This window comes from Scyliorhinus torazame, chromosome 17, assembly GCF_047496885.1.
Source record: "Scyliorhinus torazame isolate Kashiwa2021f chromosome 17, sScyTor2.1, whole genome shotgun sequence".
Taxonomy (NCBI): Eukaryota; Metazoa; Chordata; class Chondrichthyes; order Carcharhiniformes; family Scyliorhinidae; genus Scyliorhinus; species Scyliorhinus torazame.
The window spans coordinates 173685297-173712980 of NC_092723.1; the positions used below are offsets into that span (position 1 = coordinate 173685297).

Genomic DNA, 27684 nt, shown 5'->3' on the forward strand with positions numbered 1-27684 from the left:
TTTGTAGGTATAGTATTATTTATTTTAACCAACTTGCAAGGCTGACTCGCTCCACAGAGATTCAGAACACAGAAGCTGTCTCCTGGAACCCTCGAACTGAGTGAGGTCGGAGACAAAGGGATTTCTGCAAATACATTCAAATGGCATCAAGTTTCACATACAAGATTCCCATAGGTCATCCTATACCCCTCCTGACCTGGCCATACATCCTGATTGGCTCACTTTGCATTCCTTAACCCTGGCCTCTTGTTACCCAGCATCCTTTTCCCCATCCTCCTTGCCATGCTTTCTGAATTCCTTTGTCCTTTGTGAACTCACTTCTATTAGACTGGCCCACATCTACATTACTGTAACTAATATTTGAACTAACTATTTTATATCACATTCGTCATGTATATGTATGTATGTATATATCTGTATATATTCCATTTTGTGTACATAACGGTAAATATACTTTATTCAAATAAAAAAACATTTATTAAAAAAAAACCATTTTGAGTCTGAATGATCCTGCTACTGTCGATCCTGTGGCCGGGAAGAGCCAGAAATTCCCGGCCTACATTTCGAGAAGCACTTGTTTGTCTCTGAGGTACTTTGGGGGCATCACGAATGGTGCAATATAAATGCAAGCTTTTCACTTTTTTTAAATATAATGTTCTTCGATCTGGAAAGCTAAAGAATTTCCATGTTACCAAACACATACTTGAAAAATGCAGGCTGTAATATTAAACGTTGCTTCAAGGTTATTGCTTTGCGGATGATCACCACATAATTTTAATGTAAAACACATTATCTGTAAACAAACCCCACTTACCAATGCTTGGCTGCACGTTTGTGCCTTTTAAAATAGATAGTTCAGATTTAAAAAGCACTGACGTATATTATTCAGCAATTCTATCAACTGCTTATTGATCCCAGGCTAATGCAAGGCAAAAAGAAAAAGAAGGGAATAGAATTTGGAATGTGTGAAGGGTGTTAAAAATTCCTGAACAGATTTTGCTGAGGTAGGTTAAAAGGAAAATGCTGCAGTCCAGGATTCGAATTAGACTTGTACATCCTGGGGGAGTTGGCAATGATTTCAAAGAGAGAGGAGTCAAAGTTGAAGGCTATTGTTTCTGGCCGCGATGTGTAATTCGAACACAGGAAGGGCAGGACAAAGACTAGCTTGCATACCTGCAGCGGCTTGCCATGTCTCTGAGAAGCATCCCAGAGCAGTTCACACAGAATTAATGACTTGTTCATAGAATGCATAGAATCCCTACAGTGCAGAAGGAGGCTATTCAGCCCATCGAGCCTGCACCCACACTCAGAAAGAGCACCCCACCCGGACCCACCGCCCGGTCCTATCCCATAACCCCATAACCCTATAACCCCACCTAACCTGCACATCTTTGGACACAAAGGGACAATTTAGCACGGCCAATCCACCTAACCTGCACATCTTTTGACACTAAGGGACAATTTAGCATGGCCAATCCACCTAACCTGCACATCTTTTGACACTAAGGGACAATTTAGCATGGCCAATCCACCTAACCTGCACGTCTTTGGACTGGGGGACGAAACCAGAAGACCCGGAGGAAACTCACGCAGGCACAGGGAGAATGTGCAAACTCCACACAGCCATCCGAGGCCGGAATCGAACCCTGGCGCTGTGAGGCAGCAGTGCTATACATTTGCCTTAAGGGCAGCACAGTAGCACTGTGGGTAGCACTGTTGCTTCACAGCTCCAGCGTCCCAGGTTCGATTCCCAGCTTGGGTCACTTGTCTGTGTGGAGTCTGCACGTTCTCCACATGTCTGCGTGGGTTTCCTCCGGGTGCTCCGATTTCTTCCCGAAAGACGTGTTGTAAGGTGAATTGGACATTCTGAATTCTCCCTCTGTGTACCCGAACAGGCGCCGGAATGTGGTGACTAGGGGCTTTCCACAGTAACTTCATTGCAGTGTTAATGTAAGCCTACTTGTGACAATAAAGATTATTATTATTATAAATACATCGTTATGTAGACCAACTCAGCCGCCATTTGTGAAAGGCCACAATCCGGCAGTCAGCACTGACTTGAACATCTACAGTCCTCCGACTGGCAGCCCGGGGGGGGATCATTTCCGAATTAATGAGGACATCATAAGACTCCTTCATTGTTTTCAACAGATCTGGTTTTGCATTCCTCACCGGATTAGTCAGGCAGAACTGGGTTTGTTAAATGATTATCACTCCTGGGTATTCCCACTGAAGCATTAAATTGGCATTTGCAAAAGAGAAAACAAACTCGTCTTTAGATATTGGAGTCATTTGTCTCCTCCCTTCTCTCCAACCTCCGCCTTTCATTTGAGATGGGCAATTATCTAAATGTTGACAGCCAGCTGACCTGCTTATGCTTCTCCCATTCCATCAACAGGTCTTTTTTTTCAAACTTTGTATGCAGAAATCTCCCTCGAAGGTGGCTTTGAATTTACAAGTAGCTTATTTAACATGGGAAACAGCATGCGATATTGTCTGCTTTTGCACCCCGATTCAATACTCATTTATGAAACAGAATCAATTATAGTCCAATAAGAGATTCATGAGAAATCCTTCACTCAGAATAGGCACACCTGGCATGGCCAAGATGCCTTTGGGGGGGGGAGCTGGAGAAGAACATGAAGGAAGGAATAGAAGGATACAAAGATAATGTTACGTGAGTGTCCCTTTAAGAAAGCTTTAATCTCTGATCAAGTGACTTGTAGCATATTGGGCTGTGGCTGTGAGGTGAGAGGGGGTTTCAGTTTCAGTTGGACTGCTTTGGACAACAGAAGGAGAAAGAAGTGTTATTTTGCCCTGTCTTTCTATGGTTTCATTTTGGAAGCTGTTCCAGTAGAACACATTGGTCGTGGCTAACTGCCTCGCTAACTTTATAGATATAGTTTGCTGTCCGGAAGGTGTTTTGAATATGCTGGTTGAGACTGGAACAGAATCTCAGGGAAAGGACCGGTCCCATTCAGATGAGAATGCAGTGTGTTGGGCCACACCCTTGAAATGGGGTTTGGTTATTGAATTGGAACAGTTAAGGGGGAATCCATTAAGTGTTATGTACATAGATTACTGTAGCTGTGTGTGGTCTTTATGTTGGTAATTGATAAAAATTTATGTATGTGTTTATATATATATATATATATATATGTTAATTACGTTCTTAGAATAAACCTTGTTTTGATTAGGAAGTCTGATGAATCACACCTGCAGTGAACGCTCTTGTGCTCATCCTAGCCAAATTCAACATAAAGGTTGTAGGACAGGTGAACTTCATAATATACTTTGGAGCCCTGGGCCATTACAAAATGATTAGATGAAGTTGGTACATGTGGAGCATAAGCACTGGTGTGGATCAGCGGGCTACTTTCCGTGCTGAAAATAGGTCATTGCCCATGGTCTCTGCCAGCCAACACCTCTCCGAGGTAACTGTACCCCTCTAATTCTGACACACTGAGAATGATTTGATCACTTCACTTCTGGTGGCTGCGTCTTCTGTTGCTTTACCCTTTCTCTGGAATATCCTCCTTACCCTCCCGACCTCGCTTTCTTCCTTTACAACAGTCCTGTTATGAATCCTGCTGATGTCCAATGTGCGGTCCTCCCATATCCCAGGAGGGAAACTTGGGATGCCGGCTCTTAACTATTTATTTTCACAATTTGGAAAAGAAATGGGAGGAAAGGGATGAAACCCGTTGGGGAGGAAGGTCAGTCTTGCTGTAAGTTATTCAAATAACTAACCATTTATTTAAACTTTAAAACACACAAGAAACAAGAAAGAACAACATTTACAATAATGGTTACCCAGACAGTAAGGTAAAGTTGCCATAGTCCCAGGTGAACGTAGGTGCTTTCCCTTTGAGGGGGAGAGCTGACTGGTGGTGATTTAACCTGAGGATCATCACACCTCAGGCGAGGGGCAAGGTTGAGAAGGCCTTCATGAATAATCTCAGCCTGTACGGGAATTGAACCTATGCTGTTGGCCTTGCTCTACATCACAAACCAGCTGTCTAGCCAACGGAGCTAAACCTCAAGTATATTTGAATTATCCCCCAATCCAAATCTATCTTATTTCCTGAACTCTGAGGATACACCTTCCCCAAAACAACATCCCATAGGTTTCAACACTCTGGGCCAATCCAGCAAGCAATCACCACACAGGACCTGTAGCTTTCTTTTGGGAACCATTCTTCTGGTTTAGAGTAGAACCTCTGGGGGTCTAAACATCTTCTACTTTCTTTCTGCACAACAGCTTGGATCTCTCCGAGAGAACTCTGCTTTTCAACTGGGCATGGCTGGAGACTGCTAGTCTCCACTTTGCTTAACCAGGTATTTGTTTCACCCTACTACTAGGCTAATCTGCATCTCACAAGCCCTCATCAGCTAAATTCCTATCAGTATATTTTTTATCCAATTCTTTACTTTGTATTTAATTCCAACTTCTGAATATTTCTTAAAACCTACCTGTTTGACCAAGCATTTAATCCTCTGATCTGTAGAGTAAAAGGTTGACATCAGGAGCACCTGATACTCATGTAACTGTTGATCTAACTATGATGATAATCACATGATTAAGTGGTGGAGATCTGGTGGGAAGCAGAAGTACAACCTTGTGTAGAATACCGAGATGTATGTAGACCTGTAAATATATAAGAATGTTACAAATAAGTCTACGGTAAATTTCTTAGGGTGAAAGGCAAACGCTAAAGAAACCCCCATCTGGGTACCCAAACCCAAGACAAAACATGACCCAATTGGCTGGAATTTATGGGGTGGCATCATCCCCTTGCTCAAAACCCCAAAATCAATTCAGTCTCCACTGTGATACTTACTGTACTAACCAACAATGAAGTACAGACCTGGATTTCAGGACATCCCTCTGGACAGCAGAAATCATCAACTAGTCAGGAAATGCCAGTGAATGAGTGGATTGGCTACCCGCAACAAAACCGCATTCAGTCATCAACTCCCAGCTGATATCCAGGCCATGTCACTTACCCGTTCTTTTTATTATTTCCACTTACTCCATAAAATTGACTGATGACTAATCCAGTGTTTCCCCCCATCAATTAATTTTTCTAGTCAAAGGCCTCATTTAGTCATTGTCGTGGGTTCACCCAGGAGACTGATTCTTTCATCCCATTGCAATTGGGGTGAAACCACCACCTGACCTTGCATTTCCTGCCCTTATTTCTTCCTGAAAGGGGTGGGGCGGATTCCTGATTTGGCCCAACAAAGGGCTGCTGGGAAAATTTAAACGGGATGCAGCCACTTTAAAAGGTAGGTGATGGGGATGGGGAAGAAAACAGCCTTACAATATTTTTCAGCACTTCTAAATTTGATATCGAGAGAAGAAAGCAATGGCGAATCCAATCTCAGGATCCTAGAGGGGAACCTGTGGCCATGCGAATGATGCAACCTCCAGTGTTATATTGTCGGAATCTTAAAATTTGCTGTCTATTTCTCCATCGGTTGGAAGGAGCTTGAAAAGGCAAAGGCTACTCAAAAGTATCATATGGACTGCATTAGCTGACATTGCAGGACTGGTTAGGAATAAGCCAGAGGCATTAACAATTAAGAGGAATGGTTACCTCACTCACCGCTGTTAGCCCGCCTCTGCATTGTAGCTTGGCTGGAGATGACTTTGCAGCCGAGGATGAGTCGGTTCAAATGGCTCCCTGCCCACCCGAAGTAAGCAGATGTTCTCAACCATTGGAAAATGGCTGAGCCAACATCTGCCAAACATGCACTGCTCCCTGCTCAGCTCTACCTTTCATCTCCTGTCACTTCAGAATATCACATGCCAGTATCTGACTCAAAAAAGACTTTACCGTAAGTAAAATAGAAAGGACCGGCAAGTTTTTTCTCAATACTTTCAAGGTATGAGCAAAAGATTGTGAAAACAATAAAGGAAAAGAAATACTCTTGAAGAGATCAAGCTCCTGACATGACCGTCCGCAATAACTCTCTCTGGTGCCAAGTGGGGACTTAAAAAGCTTTTATTTTTCTCCGTCGGGATGAAGAGTGATGCCAATGGCCTGTGGGATGGCACCACTCACCTCACCACACTTAAATTGTACCTCCTACTGGGTGATCATGGAACTGTCCTGATCATGCTAATCCTCCCTCACAAACTGAAGGCTTCGGCGTCAGGAGGGTGGGTTACATGGAAGGTGTCGGAACAGGCCAGTCGACGCATCTACTCCATGCTGATCTTTGTTTGAGGAGCCTCCAGCCACCCTTAATCATCTAACCCCATCAACATATCCCTCTAGTCCTTCCTCCCTTATGTACTTATCACGTACTTGTAGTAGTGGGATCCACATCCTAACCACTCTCTGGGCAAAGGCGTTTTGCCCGCACTTTCCATTAGCTTTAATGCCGACTACCTTGGATTTATGACCCTGAGTTCTGAAGCTTCGAATTATCATAGAATTTACAGTGCAGAAGGAGGTCATTCGGCCCATCGAGTCTGCACCGGCTCTTGGAAGGAGCACCCTAACCAAGGTCAACACCTCCACCCCATCCCCATAACCCAGTAACCCCACCCAACACTAAGGGCAATTTTGGACACTAAGGGCAATTTAGCATGGCCAATCCACCTAACCTGCACATCTTTGGGCTGTGGGAGGAAACCGGAGCACCCGGAGGAAACCCACGCACACACAGGGAGGATGTGCAGACTCCGCACAGACAGTGACCCAAGCCGGAATCGAACCTGGGACCCTGGAGCTGTGAAGCAATTGTGCTATCCACAATGCTACCGTGCTAGGGTGAGTATCTCTTTAAACAAAGAAAAGAAAATACAAGCAGCTCACATTCAATCAGAATAATGAATCCAGGCTGTCTTTATGCAGCCTATGACTCAGAGTTTTATATTTCCAGGGATGAATAATGCTCGGAGCTGGCAGAGCACTGTTTGATGACTCAGTCTGTTTTGCCCATGTTTTATTCATTTTTGACCCAGGGATATACCAGTTTTGGCTTCTAACAGGTCAACAATGACCAGCCACTACCAAGACTGAAAGAACAGCCACACACCGTCTCTTAAGAACCGGTGACCCTGTCACATTTGATGGCAGGCGACTCACTTCATCACTGAAACCTGTAACACTGCCGAAAATGTGGCCAGGACAGATTAATGGTCTTCATTAGAAATCAGCCACAGGAGAGCATCGAAATAAAAAGACAGAATTGTGCGCTGTGCATAAGATCTCCCTCCTACACTTACAATGTGCTTCACACCATGAAAATACGCTGTGACATTATACAGAATCATGCGTTGTGAGCAATTTCTCGAAGCCCCTCACCCTACCTCTCCAGATGTCTCTGCGTCAGATACAGGCCGCATAGAGTGACACAACAGGTGGAATCCTATGTAGATGATGGGGGGATCGCCCGCCGGCTGGAGGCACAGCAAGAGCCCGCGTTGTCTCCTACCGAGAAATCCCACCACACCCATGCACCAATCAAGCATTTGGGCAGTGACAGAAGTTCCCCTTGGATCAAGATCCCCAGGTGGAGACGTCCCACCCAACAAGTGTTGTACATTTTCTTAACCCAGAGATGACACTATTTTCTGTTTGTAACAGGCTTCGTTCACAATGCTTTTAAGTGTCTGCTCCATGCTTCTAGCTGAGGCTTCCGGTTCTTTCCCAAGCTTTCTTTACTATTCTCTGAGCCCACAACCAAGGCTTAACCAATCCAGCACAATGAACATCCACAGTAAACAGACATTTAATCAAACCCAGAACAATTCAATACTACACCGAGAGTTGCTATCCAATCAGAGGCTGGTAGCTCTATTGGGAAGTGGTTGCTGCTATTGGTGTAGACCCAGCCAAGGCCGAGGATTCTCGCTGGATCCTAGGTCACAGGTGAGTGATGGCAGAAGGGGCTCTTGGGAGAAGGGTGTGAATAGGAAGGGCAGCGGGCTGGCTCTCAGCAGGACCCCCCCCCCCCCCCCCTCCCCCCGCCCCCCATTCAGGATGCTGGATCCTTTGACCAGACCTGGAGTGCCTTTGAACAAAGATCCCCAACCCCCTTTCCAAAGAGCCGGTAAACAAACATGCCAAGTGAACCCTGGTCCGTAACCGGATTAAAACCAACGGTGGCAGTTTGAGGCCCTGAAGTGGCCAGTAAGAGTCTCAATTGGTGGCAGGCTGGGAAGGCCACCCATGAACCTTCCCACCACGGACGTAATCGGGATGGAAGTGGGAAGGTTCCTACCCACCACTCTCCCAACTGACTGAATGATAACCCCCCGTCACCAAATTCACCACAGCCAAGTGCAAAGGATTTCACCCCACAAGTCCCAACCAGAATGGAGATGACTGGACATTGTCCTGTCAAACCCACCTGGAGACCACACTGCTGTAAATGACTGGGATCAATTATGAGCATATCATTTTTAAGTACTATCCTCAACTCATAGCATTTTCCCGCGTTTACCCAGAAAGTTTATAATAGTTTTGGTCACAAGTTCTGTTCGCTGTTCTTTATAGAGCCTCTTGTCAAATAGACCCTGTAGACTGTTTCATTACTGTGCTGTTTGGATATACCCCATTTGTTGAGTAAATAGTTTTTGTTTCCTGTAAAATAGACTGGTTACTGTGAGCATGGCCGAAAGCCCCATTCGAACTCCAACTCATTAACTGACGCTATGATGTAGTAGACATTCTGGTCAGATCAGCCCTAAGGTGCCGCCGGAGAGATATTCAGCTTTTCTCTCATTTTCTGCTCCGCGTGACTCCTGCTCCTAGTTACTCCTGCTCCTATTTACTCCTGCTCCTACTTACTCCTGCTCCTAGTTACTCCTGCTCCTAGTTACTCCTGCTCCTAGTTACTGCTGCACCTAGTTACTCTTGCTCCTAGTTACTCTTGCTCCTCGTTACTCCTGCTCTTAGCTACTCCTGCTCCGAGTTACTCTTGCTCCTAGTTACTCTTGCTCCTAGTTACTCCTTCTCCACGTTACTCCTGCTCCACGTTACTCCTGCTCCACGTTACTCCTGCTGCTAGATCATAGATCATAGAATTTACAGTGCAGAAGGAGGCCATTCGGCCCATCGAGTCTGCACCGGCTCTTGTAAAGAGCACCCTACCCAAGGTCAACACCTCCACCCTATCCCCATAACCCAGTAACCCCACCCAACACTAAGGCCAATTTTGGACACTATGGGCAATTTAGTATGGCCAATCCATCTAACCCGCACATCATTGGACTGTGGGAGGAAACCGGAGCACCCGGAGGAAACCCACGCACACACGGGGAGGATGTGCAGACTCCGCACAGACAGTGACCCAAGTCAGGAATCGAACCTGGGTCCCTGGAGCTGTGAAGCAATTGTGCTATCCACAATGCTACCGTGCTGCCCCTAGTTACTCCTGCTCCTTGTTACTCCTGCTCCGGGTTATTCATGCTCCTAGTTACTCCTGCTCCTAGTTACTCCTGCTCCTAGGTACTCCTGCTCCTTGTTACTCCTGCTCCTTGTTACTCCTGCTCCTAGTTACTCCTGCTCCTAGTTACTCCTGCTCCTAGTAACTCCTGCTCCGCGTTGCTCCTGCTCCTAGTTACTCCTGCTCCTATTTACTCCTGCTCCTAGTTACTCCTGCTCCTAGTTACTCCTGCTCCTAGTTGCTCCTGCTCCCAGTTGCTCCTGCTCCTAGTTACTCCTGCTCTGGGTTACTCCTGCTCCTAAATTGCCCCCTAATTGGGAAAAAAAAGAAGTGGATCATGAAGAACAGCTCGGATAGTGGCTGTGGGTTTTCGCCCACATAATGAGCAGTGTTATGATATGCAAACATGCAACCAATGAACACTCAGAATGGGACACAACCAATGGCCAGTCAGGACACTCAGAGGTGGCATCACCACAAGGGGGCATAACACAAACACTATAAAAGGGATGAGGCACTCACACCCTGCCTCTTTCCACAGACAGACATCTAGAGAGTTAGACAGGGTTAATCAGCAGCATCACACCCCAGCACGTGGCTTAGAGCAAGCTGGCTCAGTTAGACTGAGTTACTCCAGTTAGATTAGCAGAGAGTCAAACTCATTTGAGAACTGTGTTAATAGTTCAATAAACACGTTGAACTCATTTCAGAGTCTGGCGCATCCTTCAGTTAAGACTGCATCAAGTAGCAGCCTGTGTTATCCGAAGCAGCATAACACAACATGATACCAGGAGTGACTGTTCAATCTATTTAGTTCAACTCAGCAAGATCCGTGACAACCAGCTACTGAATACAGGCACAATGGACAAGATTCAGGCTCCTCATCAGCTCAGGACCACCGGCAATCTTAGTGCCAACTCGCGATCATTCAAGCAGAAATGTCAACCAATCGTGGAAGCATCCGACCTCGGGAGATAGCTCTTCTACTCATCACTGCGGGTGACCATGCGATAGAGATCTTCAACTCCTTTCACCTTTCTGAAGGGCAGGACAAAACGAAGTACCTAACCATCCTGGACAAATTCGACAGCCACTGCGAGTTGGACACCAACAAAACCGTTGAGCGCTACATCTTCAAGCAGAGGTTGCAAAGTAAAGTAACCTTAGGCTGCCAGCGCAATCCTGCAACTTCGGTGATATCACTGACTCCATGATCAGAGACCAAATCGTTTTTGGAGTCCACGCTGATCCTTTGCGAGAGCAATTGTTGAAAATCAAGCACATAACCCTGCCAGTCGCACATGACCCTGCCAGTCGTGATTGAAACATGTACTTTGCATGAGCGCTCTAAAAATCGCTATTCACAGTACAAAACGGCAGAAAGTGAAAAACAAGCCTCCCACGAGGTGGAGAGTGTTCAGGCCATCTCCCGGATGCAGCGCCTCCACATTGACTAAAGCGGCCATTTCGCGCGCACTTCTCAGGGCCCGACGCATGCGCACTGCGATTGGGAACACGAAGCAGCCGAAAACCGCACTGCGCAGGTGCAGATGTCCGTGAACCACACCGCACATGCGCAACAACGCACTGAGCGTCCGTTGGACTGCGGACAGTGTGGACTGGAGGTGACATGCCTGAAATTGTAGCTCTTGGCAAACGTGGACCATTCTCGACAGTGGAAGCACAGGCCATTGTCGCTCATGGCGGTGTTCGGGATGCCATGCCGTGAGAATGTCTCTTTACCCGCTTCGATGATGGTCCGTGAGGTGAGGTCTGGCAGCTTTCAGCTCCTCAGGGTAGTTCGAAAAATAATCGATTATTAAGATATAGTCGCGACCATTCGCGTGAATAGGTCAATGCCAACTGTGGACTACGGAGAGGTCTCTGGGTCATGTAGTTGGAGCATCTCCTTGCTCTGCGCTGGTTGGAACCTCTGACAGGTTTCGCAGTTCAGGACCATGTCCGTGATGTCCTGGTTGATGCCGGGCCAGTAGACAGCTTGCCGGGTCCTGCGTCTGCACTTTTCTACGCCCAGGCGCCCCTCATGAATCTGCCGCAGCATCATGCTCTGGAGACGTAGCGGGAAGACTACCGTGTCCAGCTTGAGCAGGATGGCGTTTATCAGCATCAGATCGTCCTTGATGTTGTAGAATTGAGTGCATTGCCCTTTCTGCCAGCCATTGCTGAGGTTGTGGATGACTCGCTGCAACAGGGGGTCTTTGGTCGTCTCTTCTCGGATGAGAAAGATCTTCTCATCTGTTGCCGGGAGAGTGCTTGCACACAGTTGTACCTGCAATTCAATGTGCTGGATGATCTCCAGTGGTTCACTGGGTGAGTTGAAGGAGCGGGACAATGCATCGGCGATGATGAGCTCCTTGCCAGGTGTGTACACCAAATTGAAAACATACCTCCAGAGTTTGAGCAGAATTCTCTGCAAACATTCAGGTCCTTTTGGATGATGTGGACCAGAGGCCTATGATCTAGCTCAACAGTAAATGTTGGCAAGCCGTAGACATAATCATGAAATTTGAGGAGGCCGGTGAGAAGACCTAAACACCCCTTCTCAATCTGCGCATATCTGGTCTCAGTGGGTGTCATTGCCTGTGACGCGTATGCTACTGGCACCCAGGATGACGTGTCGTCTCTTTGAAGCAACACCACCCCAATACCATCCTGACTCGCATCTGTGGATATCTTGGTCTCTCGGTCTGGGTCAAAGAATGCAAGGACGGGTGCAGTGGTGAGCTTGGCTAACAGCTCCAGCCACTTTGTTTGGTGCTCTGCCTTCCACTCAAAGGCAGTTGATTTTTTTCACCAGGTTGCGTAGGGCCGTGGTGTGTGTGGCCAAATTCGGGATGAACTTGCCAAGGAAATTGACCATTCCCAGGAAGCACAGTACTTGTCCTCGGGGACTTTCATTGCCTCGATGGCTTTAATTTTGTCTGTGTCCGGGCGCACACCGTGTCGCGAAACCTGATCGCCCAGGAACTTCAGCGTGGATATCCCAAAACAGCACTTGGACCTGTTTAGATTGAGGCCATGTTCATGTATGCATCAGAATACTTTCTTGAGTCGCGACTCATGTCCCTCTGGGGTGTGGACCAGATTATGATATCGTCAACGTAAACACAAACCCCTTCTATTCCCTCCATCATATGTTCCATGATGCGATGGAAAATCTCTGATGCCGAGATGATACCAAATGACATTCGGTTGTAGCAGAATCTGCCAAAAGGTGTGTTGAAGGTGCAGAGCCTTCTGCTGGATTCTTCAAGTTAGATTTGCCAAAATCCTTGGGATGTGTCCAATTTTGTGAAGAAGCGCACGTGTGCCATCTCACTCGTGATTTCTTCCCTCTTCAGGATGGGGTAATGTTCCCGCATAATGTTTTTGTTTAGATCCTTGGGGTCAATGCAGGTACGTAGGTCCCCTGAAGGCTTCTTTACGCACAGCATCGAGCTGACCCAGTCGGTTGGTTCAGTGACCTTGGAGATGATGCCTTTTTGTTGTAGACTCGTGAGCTCTGCCTTCAGGCGCTCTCTCAGTGGAGCAGGGGCACGTCGTGGTGCGTGGACCACTGGCTTGGCATCAGGCCGCAGCGTGCCCATCCCGCTAAATACATCTGGGTACTGAGTTAGGATGTCGTCGATGCTGGCTTGAAGATCCGAATGGGATGGCGTCGTGGTGTAGACCCTTTGAATGAGGTTCAGTTGCTTGCAGGCGTGCGCACCTAGCAGGGACGCCCTGTCTGGTTTAACAATCTCGAAGCGTAAGCTTGCTTGTGTGTGTCGGCTGGACACCTGCAGATGGCGGACCCCAGTGCCTTGATTGCGTTTCCATTGTAGTCCAGGAGTTTGCAGGCAGCTGAAAGGATTGTGGGGGGCTTCTTGATTCTCTTGAAGTCCACCTGCGAAATCAGGTTGGCGGAGGCACCTGTGTCCAGTTTGAACTGGATGGGGCGGTGGTTGACCTTCATCACTGCATGCCATTCGTCCTCGGAATCCACGGCCAGGATTGATTGGACTCGCGATGTGTCCAGTGTGGCTTATTTGCACTTCGTAATAATGCCCACTCGGTAAGTGTTGTCCAGATAGTCATCATCTGGATCCGTCGCACTGCCTGGATCAGAGTCATGCATTCAGTGTTGCACACTTCTGATGCGCCGCTGTCGGAATTGGGAGCGCTGGTTCCTGACTGGTGGTGCAGATCTGCACAGGGCTGCGCAGTGGTTTGGTTTCCCACAGTTTAAACAGTGTTTGCCTCGTGCAGGGCAGTATTTTTTTTAAAAGGGCGTTGCCACACCGTCATGAGCGACAATGGCCCGTGCTTCCGCAGTCGAGAATGGTCCACGTTTGCCAAGAGCTACAATTTCAGGCATGTCACCTCCAGTCCGCACTATCCGCAGTCCAATGGCAAAGTTGAAAAAGGGGTGCACATCGTTAAGCAGCTCATCCGCAAGGCCTCGGACTCCGCTTCCGACATACACCTTGCACTACTTGCGTGCCGGGCGACTCCCTTGTCCACTGGCATGTCGCCAGCTCAACTGCTGATGAACAAGGACCTGTGGATGATGCTTCCAGCCATACACCTGCCCAACCTTCATCACCTTCCGGTGCTGCAGAAGATGCAGCAGCTTTGCGACAGCCAGAAGCAGGGCTATGACGCACATGCCACCGATCTGGACGTGCTATCCCCGGCAGACATGGTCAGGATCAAGATACCGGTTGGTGGGTGGTCTGCTCCGGCTGTCGTTGTTCGACAGGCCGCGCCCAGATCCTATGTCATACGTATGGCTGATGGCTCCATTGTGCGAAGGAATCGAAGGGCACTGTGAAAAGTTGCTTGCCCACAACCACTTTCCCCTCCATTGCCACATGTCGAATTGCCACCTCCAGACACCTTGAACCACGAGGCCACCAATCGTGCCTCCCACTCGCCTGTCAAGACACCGTCATCCCCTCCACCACCTCTCCGGCGGTCGACGAGGATCAGACGCAAGCCTCAGAGACTGGACTTATGAGCATTTGTTTTGTTTTTTCTGTTCTGTATTCCTCAGTCAGCCACATTAGACAGACACATTCACATGTATATACATCTAAAAAAAAAAGGGGAGATGTCATGATATGCAAACATGCAACCAATGAACACTCAGAATAGGACACAACCAATGGGCAGTCAGGACACTCAGAGGGGGCATCACCACAAGGGGGCATGACATAAATAGTATAAACGGGATGAGGCACTCACACCCTGCCTCTTTCCACAGACAGACATCTAGAGAGTTAGACAGGGTTAATCAGCAGCATCACACCCCAGCACGTGGCTTAGAGCAAGCTGCTCCAGTTAGACAGAGTTACTGCAGTTAGATTAGCAGAGAGTCGAACTCATTTGAGAACTGTGTTAATAGTTCCATAAACACGTTGAACTCATTTCAGAGTCTGGAGCATCCTTTATTTCATAGATTTCATAGAATTTACAGTGCGGAAGGAGGCCATTCGGCCCATCGAGTCTGCACCGGCTCTTGGAAAGAGCACCCCACCCAAGCCCACACCCCTTCCCTATCCCCATAACCCAGTAACCCCACCCAACACTAAGGACAATTTTGGACACTAAGGGCAATTTATCATGGCCAATCCACCTAACCTGCACATCTTTGGACTGTGGGAGGAAACCGGAGAGCCCGGAGGAAACCCACGCACACAAGGGGAGGATGTGCAGACTCCGCACAGACAGTGACCCAAGCCGGGAATCGAACCTGGGATCCTGGAGCTGTGAAGCAATTGTGCTAACCACTATGCTACCGTGCTGCCCCTTTAGTTAAGACTGCATCAAGTAGCAGCCTGTGTTATCCGAAGCAGCATAACACAACAAGCAGCAGCCCTGAGGGCCCCATTCCCAGCGGCATCACAACCAATCACATGGCCTCTGCTGAAGCCGTTGAATGGATTGTTAACCTCGATCATCGAATTATAACTGCTGCTCCATCCATACGAATAATAAAAAAACTCAAGTATGGGCAGCTAGACCCTACGGTTTTGTTCCACAGTTTAGTTGCCACATAGGTGACAAATAAAGAATGAGACAGAAAAAGATACTAAAAAGGAGAAAAACAAACCCCGATAACATATGGTTGCAAATACTTGACTGCAGCCAATACATTACTCATAGCAGCACAACATTGTTCGGTGATTAATGGCTGGCTTGTCGTTGATTCAGTAAGCAGTTCTACAATTAATCAAAAAATTATGACAATAAAGATCAGTGGGATACTAATCCTAGTTAATCAAAGCTGATCAAACATAAAATACCCCTTGCATTGGCGGCAGCAGGAGCGCCAATCAAATTCCGTCTTCACAGGTATAATGAATGGCTAGCCTTGGCCATTACTCACACGTTGTACAGAGCTCTGGTCAGGCCACAAATAGGCTATCCTGTCGAGTTCTGGCCACCACACTTCAGGAAGGATGCAAGGGGCCCTTGAGAAGGTGCAGAGACGATTTACCATCGTGGTCCCAGGGAGGAAAGATTTTCGTTACAATGTTAAGTTGGAGAAGCTGAGGTTGATCTCCTTGGAGCAAAGGAGATTGAGGGGTGTTCATAACCCATATGGCTCTTATGGGTTCGGGGTGATTAACAACCCTGTAGAGCTTGCCGAATATGAGCTCCCCGATAAGGGGTGGGTGGAGGACCTCTAACAATGTCTGGCTTTGTACAAGTAGAGTCGGCCAGTAAGGTGCCGACTAGTGAAGACCCAGTAGGGAGCTACTGGAGGCTGTTTATAATAGTAATTGTAAAATAAAGTAAGCTTTTGTTTGTACAAACTCGTATGGACTCTTTGTGACCTTATAAAGAGGGAGACGATTCAATCAAGGAGTAGAAGATTGCGACAGATTTAGACAAAGAAATGTTGTTCCCAATAGCTGATCATCCAAGGACTAGGAGACATGTACTGAAGGTTTTGGGCTTGCAGTGGGGCAGGGAGGTGGGGACGTGAGGAAGATCTTTTTTTATGCAAAGAGTGATGATGACACACTGCCTGTGAGGGAGACAATCAATTATTTCAAAAAGGAAATTGGACAGGCTCTTGAGGAAATTAATTTGGAGGATTATGGGGTTAATGTGAAGGAAAGGGACAGACTAGATTGCTTTACAGAGCCAGCATGGATTCAATGGGCCAAATGGCCTCCTTCTGTGCATAATGAATCTCTGACTCACAAGATAAAGACAGGGCTGACTGTCAGGCAGATAGATCACTCATTGGAAGTGACAATTATTTTCAGTGACTCTTCAGAGATCTGGTTAAGTGTACAAACGAGGCTAAAAGCTGGGCGGAATCAGTCATCTATAATACCACCATGACCTGTGCATTTCCTCAGGCCCGCAGACAGAGGTGAGTCATTTGCTTTTGAAGTGGCTGTCTGCATTTCAACCAGCAATGTGAATTCCTCTTCCCTCATGAAAATCGTGTCAACAGAGAACTCCCGCTCAGCGTAGTGTGTAGAGGTCACCTTACCGTGACAATAAAACTAATGTTGTTTCTATTCATTCTTGAAATGGAGATGACAATCTCCTGTATGAATCGCCTATTGGAATTGGGCCGTGACTTCCACACCCAGGCAAAAGAAGATCAAGAGAAGTAGGATTCATAGAAGGATTAGAATCGTAGAATTCCTACAGTGCAGAAGGAGGCCATTTGGCCTATTGAGTCTGCGCCGACCCACCAAGAAAGCAACCTACCAAGGCCCTCTTCCCCCCCCCCCCCCCCCCCCCCCCCCGCCCCCCCCCCCCCCCCCCCCCCCCCCCCCCCCCGCCCCCGGCCCGATCCCTGTAACCCCCGCTAACCTTTGGACATTAAGTGGCAATTTAGCATGGCCAATCCCAACCCGCCTAACCTGCACATCTTTGGACTGTGGGGGGAAACCGGAGCACCCGGAGGAAACCCACGCAGACACGGGGAGAACGTGCAGACTCCGCGCAGACAGTCACTCAAGGCCAGAATTGAACCCAGGTTCCTGGTGCTGTGAGTGCTGACCACTGTACCACCCCACTTTTAACTCACATCAGGGTCCCACACGCTTGCTTACGTTTCAGGCCTACGATGATGTTACTGTACAATTCGGCATTTTGGTTTTATAGTGGGAGGGTTGATTTATGAGGGGATTTGAAAAGTTTGTAAAAAAGGGGCAGCACGGTAGCATTGTGGATAGCACAATTGCTTCACAGCTCCAGGGTCCCAGGTTCGATTTCAGCTTGAGTCACTGTCTGTGCGGAGTCTGCACATCCTCCCCGTGTGTGCATGGGTTTCCTCCGGGTGCTCCGGTTTCCTCCCACAGTCCAAAGATGTGCAGGTTAGGTGGATTGGCCATGATAAATTGCCCTTAGTGTCCAAAATTGCCCTTAGTGTTGGGTGGGGTTACTGGGTTATGGGGATAGGGTGGCGGTGTTGACCTTGGGTAGGGTGCTCTTTCCAAGAGCCGGTGCAGACTCGATGGGCCGAATGGCCTCCTTCTGCACTGTAAATTCTATGATTCTATGATTCTATCTCCGCTTTAATAGCAGCTTTTCCACTTCAGAGCAATTCCTGCGATGCTAAGTTGTAATTAAAGGATTTTTATTGTGACTCTGAACAAAATGATTGCTTGGCAACAGTTACCACTGTTAACATCATCCCAGAAGTTTAGGTCCCTCTTGCATCTCAATCAGTTCTTCCTTTCCTCAACAAATCCTTGTTTCCGATAAAGCCAAAAATCAGGCCCAGATTTAAAATTGCTCCCCATATCTGTGGGCCCCACATCACAACTGGACAGTGGGCACAGTTGGACAAGATATAAAGAAGTTTGTCATAGAATCATAGAAGAGGATCTATTCTGCCCATCACATTCATGCTGGCTCTCTGCAAGTGAGATTCGAGGCTTCTAATAGGTCACCTGCACCAAATCTTCAACTACTTTCTCTCGTGGCCACATCTTTAATCCTTTTTTTCTGATCACTGGACGATTGCAGCATCGTGCTCTCTGGAATTTTCCATTTTTGCATCTATCATGCTCCATCATCATCCTTTTCCTCGCTGCAATTTCATTGGTTCAGACAATGGTTCCGAGTTAAGCTCAATCTTTCACAGGCTTCCACACCTTGAAACTTTGGATGGCGTCTGGTTTAACTCTGCCCTCTCAGGTGGGCACAAAAGACCCCCATGGCATTATATGAAACAAAGCTTTCCCAGTAACCTGGCCAACATTTATCCCTCAGCTAATATCATTTATCTCATTATTGCTGTTTGTCGGACCTTGCCACAGATAAACTGGCTGTCATGTTTCGTACATTATGAAAGTGAAAGGTAAGGTAAGGTCGCCATACTCCCAGATCATAGAATTTACAGTGCAGAAGGAGGCCATTCGGTCCACCGAGTCTGCACCGGCTCTTGGAAAGAGCACCCTACCCAAGGTCAACACCTCCACCCTATCCCCATAACCCAGTAACCCCACTAAGGGCAATTTTGGACACTAAGGGCAATTTATCATGGCCAATCCACCTAACCCGCACATCTTCGGACTGTGGGAGGAAACCGGAGCACCCGGAGGAAACCCACGCACACACGGGGAGGACGTGCAGACTCCGCACAGACAGTGACCCAAGCCGGGAATCGAACCTGGGACCCTGGAGCGGTGAAGCAATTGTGCTATCCACAATGCTACTGTGCTGCCCTTTGAAAATCGCTTATTGTCACAAGTAGGCTTCAATGAAGTTACTGTGAAAAGCCCCTAGTCGCCACATTCCGGCACCTGTTCGGGGAGGCTGTTCGGAGATAACCATAGGCTGCTTTGCCTTTAGAGGGGGAGAGCTGACTGATGGTGGTTTAACCTGAGGATCACCACACCTCAGGCGAGGGGCAAATTTGAGAAGGCGGGGCCTTTGTGAATAACCTCGAAAGTAACCATGCTGGAAAAGCATTTAATTGGCTATTGAGCACTCTGAGAGGCCCTGAGTGTCATGCCCAGTAGAATTTTAAAGAATTATCTGCAATTAGTGTAGAATCTTGTGGAACCGACTTTTCTTTTAAAGAATGGACAATTAAAATGCTGAAAAAGATGGCTTCATGAGTCACCTGACTTGGTGAATGGATTCAAACTACAACACTATCTCAAAAGGACACCTTTGCTGTCCAAAAGAGGAGGAGAGAGAAAGGGGCAGGGAGAGAGGGGGAGGGGGGAAAGAGAGAGGGGGAAGGAGAGATAGAGGGGAGGAGAGTGAGGGGTGGGGTTCAATAATGACATGGGGAGTCCATACTGAGTAAAAATAAGAAGAAAGTTTTATTTACAAATGATATATATACACTTCTCGATCGACCCATACCAGGTTCCTTCTTGTCGGTGACTTACTGGTCGGCCTTATATACTCTGGATAATTGAGGTACCTTGCCCACAGCAGGGGAGCTCATACTCTGCAAGGAACACGGGGAAGACAATACTTCCCACCTCGTAGGTCCCGTGTGGGAAATTACAGGGAGAGAGGGGTGGGAATGAGACAGAGGGAAGGTGAGGAGAAGGGAAGGTGGAAAGAGAAGAGGAGGGGCATGGGGAGGGAGAGCGGAAGGGAGTGAGAGAGTGCGGCATGGAGGGAAAGAGATGGGGAATGAGAGAGAGAGAGATGCCAGGAGAGAGAGAGGGAGACAGGGATAGATAAAGAGGCAGGGAAAGAGAGGGGAGGGGGAAGAAGAGGGGAGGGAGGGAGAGGGGGATGGGTGGAGAGAGGGAGTGTGTAAGAGGGACAGGGAGAGCGAGAGTTGCAGGCAGAGACACAGAGGCAGGGGAGAGAGTGGGGCAGGCAAAGAGGGAAAGTTCATGGGAGAGATGGCAGCACAGTAGCACAGGTGGCTAGCACTGTGGCTTCACAGCACCAGGGTCCCAGGTTCGATACCCTGCTGGGTCACTGTCTGTGCGGAGTCTGCACGTTCTCCCCCTGTCTGCGTGGGTTTCCTCCAGGTGCTCTGGTTTCCTCCCACAGTCCAAAGGCGCGCAGGTTAGGTGGATTGGCCATGATAAATTGCCCTTAGTGTCCAAAAAGGTGAGATGGGGTTATTGGATTATGGGGTTAGGGTGGAAGTGAGGGCTTAAATGGGTCGGTGCAGACTCGATGGGCAGAATGGCCTCCTTCTGCACTGTATGTTCTATGTTCAATGGAGAGGGGGTGAGAGAGAGGGGGCTGGGAGAAAGAGAAAGATGAGGGACAGGAAGAGAGATGTGGAGGAATGAGAGAAGGAAGTGATGGAGATTGAGGAGGGAGAGAGAATGAGGGGGGGGGGAAGGGTATGAGAGAGAAAGGGAGGGAGAGTTAGAGGAAAAGGTAGAAGGGGAGCGAGAGGGGGGTGAGGGGGTGGTGTAACATCAGATTTCCAAGGTAAAAGCGTGAACTAATAATCCTCTTATATTAAACCTGTGAAAAGCTTGCTGGTGGTTAACCCCATGCAGTCTGGGGTTAAAATACACACACCTCATCCTTGTCAACGCACACACTGATTATGTACTGTAAGGGAAGGGAACAGGCATTTCAGTCCCCTCTCATCCTTACCTGTGACACTGAGGATGTGCGAGGCACTATATAAATGAAAGTTCTACCTTTCCATCTCTCAGGATTTCCTTCCTTCTGAGGTCATGACCGGAATTCTCCAGCCGTTCACACCAATGGGTTGACTGGTTCCCGACAACGTGGGATGGCATCGTTGGGAATTCCCATTGACAGCAGCGGGAGCAGAAAATCGCCCCGCCAGCGAACGGCGCGCTGCTTCCCGCCACCAAGAAATATGCGGTTGGGTGGCCTTAGAATCCCGCCCACACATAGTTCTCTTAAACCCCAAGCTTGAATCCTGAACCTAAACCATTACATCCCCAGTGTGACACCTGGTCATCTCCAACAGACATCTATTCTAACATCTCACTGGAAAGAGAGATTTTGATCAGTGTGTCCAGCCAGTTACAGTAAAATAAACTCGCAACCTTGTTGCCATGCACAGCGCAATTAAACAAGTGAAACCTCTTGTCTTAAAAAAGTGTAATGTTCCTTTAAGTACAAGAGGTATCACTTTACCAGCTCAAGTCATGACCTCGCTCCCCTCATCAAATTGCCCTAAATCACACATTAATGATTCACAACCACTTTCGGAGATGTCTGCAGTGAATTTTATTTTTGAAGGCAATAAATGATAAAGTGCCAACAGATTTCAGAGGCAGACTAATATATATTGCACCACACACTTAATAAACTGAAAATACTGCCAGAGAGGTGGAAGTGCTATTCTTCTGGGAATCACATGATGAAGTAATTTGGATAGTCGCTCGCAGTTCGAAAGGAATGAGTTGCCCCAAAGGCTATAGTTCGACATAAGCACTGCCCCATTCGGACCTGAACCACAGAGACAAGAAAGGTCTTGAGGTTCAAAAGAGCAAAGAAAAGTACAGCACAGGAACAGACCCTTCGGCCCTCCAAGCCTGTGTCGACCATGCTGCCCGTCTAATCTAAAACCTTCTGCACTTCCGGGATCCGTATCCCTCTATTCCCATCCTATTCACGTATTTGTCAAGCCGCCCCTTAAACGTCACTATCGTCCCTGCTTCCACCACCTCCTCCGGCAGCGAGTTCCAGGCACCCGCTCCCACAATGTAAAAAAACATCCCTCGCACATCTCCTCTGAACTTTGCCCCTTGCACCTTAAACCTATGTCACCTAGTAATTAGCTTCTGACTATCCACTCTGTCCATGCCCCTCATAGTTTTACAGACTTCTATCACGTCGCCTCTCAACCTCTGTCGTTCCAGTGAGAACAAGCCAAATTTATCCAACCTCTCCTCATAGCTAATACCCTCCAGACCAGGCAACATCCTGGGAAACCTTTTCTGTACCCTCTCCAAAGTCTCCACCCTTCTGGTAGTGTGGCAACCAGAATTGAACACTGTATTCCAAGTGTGGCCTAACTAAGATCCTATACAGCTGCAGCATGACTTGCCAATTTTTATACTCAATTCCCCGGCCGATGAAGGCACGTATGCCGTATGCCTTCTTGACTACTTTCTCCACCTGCATTGCCACTTTGTTTGGACCTGCACACCCAGATCCCTCTGCATATCAACACTCTTAAGGGTTCTTCCATTTACTATATATTTCCCATCTGTATTAGACCTTCCAAAATGCATTACCTCACATTTGTCCGGATTAAACTCCATCTGCCATCTCTCCGCCCACAGGCCGACAATAAGGAACAGCCGTTTGGCCGAGGTCGAGGCCCAGGCCTTTGTCTGTGCTTCATTGGCCTGAGATTATGAAAGGCGCTATAGAAATGCAAAACCCTTCTTTTCTTCTTCCAATCCTTACCCGAAGAAGAATCAACACCTTCAGGGTAATAAGCCCCCTGATGAAAATTCGCACAATCAATCATTCATACAGCTGATGCTAAGGAATAACAGTTTTGTTGCTCTCAAATGATACAATATATAGTCCATCGAGGCTAGTGAAAGAACTAGAGTGTCCCAATGATAACACATTTTTTACCGTTTCTTTTTTAAAGAGCATCATTACATCATTTGACTTTGAAGCCAAAGTAGCCATAACTTAAACAAAATCAGTCCCACTGCCATATAACTACAGAGAGAGATATTGCCATGTCAAGATATTATTGTTCCTTTATCTTGAAGTCCATCAGTTAGCCCGGTCCATGCACTTACACTGCAGACGTAAATCAAGACCAGCTTCCTTTAGCACGAGCGTATCTTAACTAAACAGAACAGGGGCTGTTTATTTTCTAATTTGAGCTTATTTTTGAATGTGCTGCAGGGCTGAAGGAACAGGAGAGGCACAAATATTTCCACTGAATACACAAAGGAATCAAACGTCATTAGGCAATGGAGGATAATAGCGGTTGAAGGAAGCTTGACGAACTGAAAAAAGCTAGCACGAAACACTATCTCCAACACTGAAGGTGAGCAGCAGTAATATTTTTGCCCCTGTTTCTTAGCCTGGTTGTCCATTTGTCTGTGAATGATGCATCTCGAAAACTAATGAACAGGTTTCAGTGAACCTTAGGCATGGCCCAAGGAAGAACTGATTAGGTTCTGGCAAAGATATGGATCTCAATCCTGGAATTTTTTTTAAAGGACCTGTTGACATTGGGAGGCGGGGTGGAATGGCTTTTTTTAAATATAAAGAATGGTTCATGTTGCTTTATTTAGAATGTTGCAGACTGTCACGGCTGCTCTGATCGAATTTGACGCAGCAGAGTTTTCAGAGCAGGTTGTTGGATGCGGATTAGCCTGAAGCCTCCTCAGTCATGGGAAGCTCTTAATAAAAATACTCTTTTTTTTTAGCTTTGTTGTTACAGAGCATCAATCAAGCAGGGAAACACCTCAAGGAAGAGTCGGGTAATGGTAATAACAATGGGTGGGATTTTCCGCCCCCACCTCCCCACCCCCTTTCAGTCTGTATAGCAGCAGCAGCGATGGCCCACCATTGGCCAGGGGTGGGACCTTCCAGTCCTGCTGCTGTCAATGGGATATCCCATTGTTCATACCCTCTGCCGCCGGGAAACCGTCAAGGAGACCGGAAGATCCCGCTGGCGAACACAGCGGGTAAAACCCGCTGATTGAGTTAACACAGCGGGGTGGAGGTATGCACCCTACAGAGTGTCCTTGCTGAACGGTGCATTTGCACTTGTTTAAGAGTGCTGTTGATCTTCCGCCCATATTCACAACATAGATTATTTTCAGGCAGACTAAGGGAGAAGGCACAAGCCTCCAGCGCTCACTTGCAATTTTAATTCCCCATCCCACTCCGACCCCTCTTCCTTCGACAGCGTGCACTGTTTCAACGAAGCACAGTACAACTTGAGGAATGGTTCTTTATCTTTCACATAGGCACATCACAGACTAAACACGGAGTTTGACAATTTCAGATCATTACCACTGCTCCTATTTTTGCAGACACCGGGAGTTGAAAACAGTTCTGTTGATGCTATTTACACCTCCTCTAGAGCTACCCTGTTTAAAATTCCATTGCCACCTCCATTTTACTTGACCTATCCCCTCTTTTGTCCTTTACTGACTCTTGTCTTCCATCCCATCACAGACCTTCCCTGATGTTCTTTTCTCCCTCTTCCCTTTCTCTCTCTGCGCATTCTGAAAACCTGTCAAGTCTCTCACCTTTTCCAGTTATGATGGAAGGTCATCAACCTGAAAGGTCAACCATGTTTCTCTCTCCATAGATGCGACCCGACCTGCTGAGTATTTCCGCCATTTTCTATTTTAACTACAAGCCCCCTTTGACAGCTGCTGAAGAAACCTGCCTGACCTTCTGCTGAGGTAGGGCATTGGCCAACTATGGCCTCTGACGACAGGAAGGCCAGCGATGCCTCATCCTCTGCCGAATGAAGTCAGTTAGCACGGTGTGTACACCTACACCTCAGGGACTGCAGCGGTTCAAGAAGGTGGCTCACCACCACCTTCTCAAGGGCAACAAATGCCCTAGCCAGCGACGCCCGCATCCCGTGAATGACTGAAACAAAATTAAATACAGGACGTTTTGTTCAACAAAAGCAATGCCAAGTAATGATGATTTGTTGGAATATATCCAGGCTCTGCTACTACTTTCAAGTAGGTAACCAGTTTTACAAGTGTTGCCTTGGTTACCTTTTCTTTCATCTAACTTTGACCTTTCCATTCCAATTCACTTCCCGCATAGATACATACAGAGAAGATAGGAGCAGGAGGAGGCCTTCTGGCCCAACTCAATAGCCTAATCCTGTTTTCTCCCCATAGCCTTTGATCCCATTCTCCCCAAGTGCTATATCCAGCCGCCTCTTGAATATATTCAATGTTTTAGCATCAACTACTTCCTGTGGTAATGAATTCCACAGGCTCACCACTCTTTGTGTGAAGAAGTGTCTCCTTATCTCTGTCCGAAGTGGTTTACCCTGAATCCTCAGACTGTGACCCCTGGTTCTGGACACACCCATCATTGGCAACATCTTCCCTGCATCTACCCTCTCTAGTCCTGTTAGAAATGTATAAGTCTCTATGAGATCCCCCCTTATTCTTCTGAACTGCAGCGAGAACAATCCCAACCTAGTCAATCTCTCCTCATATGACAGTCCTGCCATCCCTGGAATCAGTCGGGTAACCTTTGCTGCACCACCATAAGAGCACGAATACCAGGGGCGATTCGCCAAAATGGAGCGCAAGTGTTCGCGCTGTTGTGAATGCCGTCGTGTTTCACGACGGCGCGAAACGGGCACGGGGGCGACCAATTCTGTACCCCACAGGGGGCCAGCATGGCGCTGGAGCGGTTCATGCCGCTCCAGCCTCCCTCCCCAGCGCCAAATGGGCACCACGCCAACACGCGCATGCGCAATTGGGCCGCGCCAACCTGCGCATGCGCTGGGGACTTCTTCAGCGCGCCGACCCCGACTCAACATGGCATAGGTGTTCAGGGGCCGGCCGTGCTAGAAAGTAGGCCCGGGGGGGGGGGAAGAGGCCGGCCCGCCGATCGGTGGGCCCCGATCGCGGGCCAGACCCCATCAGAGGTCGCCCCCCCACCCCGGTGAAGGATCGCTTTTCCCCGCCCCACAGGCCGCCCCCGCCCCCCCCCCCCCCGGGTGAACGGCGCTGGTGGGACTCTGTTGTATCCGCGCAGCCGCTCGGCCCGTTCGGGCCGGAGAATCGGCGGCCCCGCCGATTCCAGCGGCCCGCTGGCGCAAATGGCTCCGATTCTCCGCACCTCGGAGAATCGCACGCCAGCGTCGGGGAGTCGTGACGCGGTTGCGGCAATTCTCCGGCCCGGCGCGGGGCTCAGAGAATCACCCCCATCCTTCCTCAGAAAAGGAGACCAAAACTGCACACAGTATTCTAGGTGTGGCCTCACCAAGGCCCTGTATAATTGCAGCAACACATCCCTGCTGCTCTACTCGAAACCTCTCGCAATGAAGGCCAACACACCATTAGTCCTCTTTACCGCCTGCTGCACCTGCATGCTTACCTTCAGTGGTGCACAAGGACACCCAGTCCCGATGCACACTCCCCTCTCCCAATTTACAACCATTCATGTAGTAATCTGTCTTCCTGTTTTTGCTTCCAAAATGATTAACCTCACACTTATCCAAATTATACTGCATCTGCCATTGATTTGCCCACTCACCCAACCTGTCCAGATCATGCTATAGGGTCCCTTCTTTCCCATCACAGTTCACCCTCCCACCCAACTTGGTATCATCTGCAAGCTTTGTGATGTTACATTTTGTTCCCTCATCCAAATCATTAATATATATTGTGAATAGCTGGGGTCCCAGCACCGATGCCTGTGGCACCCCACTAGTTACTGCCTGCCAATTTGAAAAGGACCCATTAATTCCTACTCTTTGTTTCCTCTTTGCCAACCAGTTTTCTATCCACCTCAATACACTTCCCCCAATCCCATGCGCTTTAATTTTGCACAATAATCTCTTATGCGGGACTTTGTCAAACGTCTTCTGAAAATCTAAATATACCACATCGACTGGCTACCCCTTGTCAACTGGACTGGTTACATCTTCAAAGAATTCCAACAAATTTGTCAAGCATGATTTCCCCTTCGTAAATCCATTTAGTGGTGAACTAAGGCAGACTTTTGTCCGTTTCCATTGCTAGTCATTCCCAGAACAGGTCGCTAATCTGCCGCCAGGGGCTTATATCTTGAGGGGGCGCCACCCCACATCAAGGATGGCTGGCCAGGAGTCCCTCCCACTCATAGCACCAGCCATTGGCGTGTTTGGATGGATTTGCAGACTGATACTCAACCTGTTTGGCCGTGTTATGAACGCACCTTCCTTGGCCGTCAAGTTCTGGGGTGGGACTTGAACCCACAGCTTCTGGCTCAGAGGCAGTGATGCTACCCACTGCGCCAGAAGACCTCTATCTGTTTGATTGTAACCTACTCAAATAGCAAAGCACCGTGTGAGTGCACATTCTATTTCAACTGAACAGAATTCAAAGTGACAACTATCTTTTCTTTTTAACACCTGCTTCCTTCCGCTGTGTACAGCTGCCGTTCCTGCATCTATTTTGTTGCTCCTTCCAAAAGCTTAAATTTGCATCTCTCCCTCTCGCACCTAAAACCATTCGCGGGCATTTCCCTTACCGTCTGATTATTAGCTCATGGAAACTGTTCGCCGAGGAGAGTTAAATGAAATCATCTCCAAAAACGTTCTCTTTCATGACTTTTTTCCCTCGCCTGTTTTCGCTGGACGCTGCCAGATTCCCGTTC

At 47.9% G+C, this 27684-nt stretch overlaps 1 long non-coding RNA gene across 1 annotated transcript; it reads right to left on the reverse strand.

The window, feature by feature from the left end:
* On the reverse strand, positions 1-27684 carry LOC140394422 (uncharacterized). The gene is made up of 3 exons (XR_011935876.1): positions 27559-27684; positions 4474-4648; positions 1-672 (listed from the first exon to the last, which is right to left on the reverse strand). It is a non-coding gene; the product is annotated as an uncharacterized lncRNA (long non-coding RNA).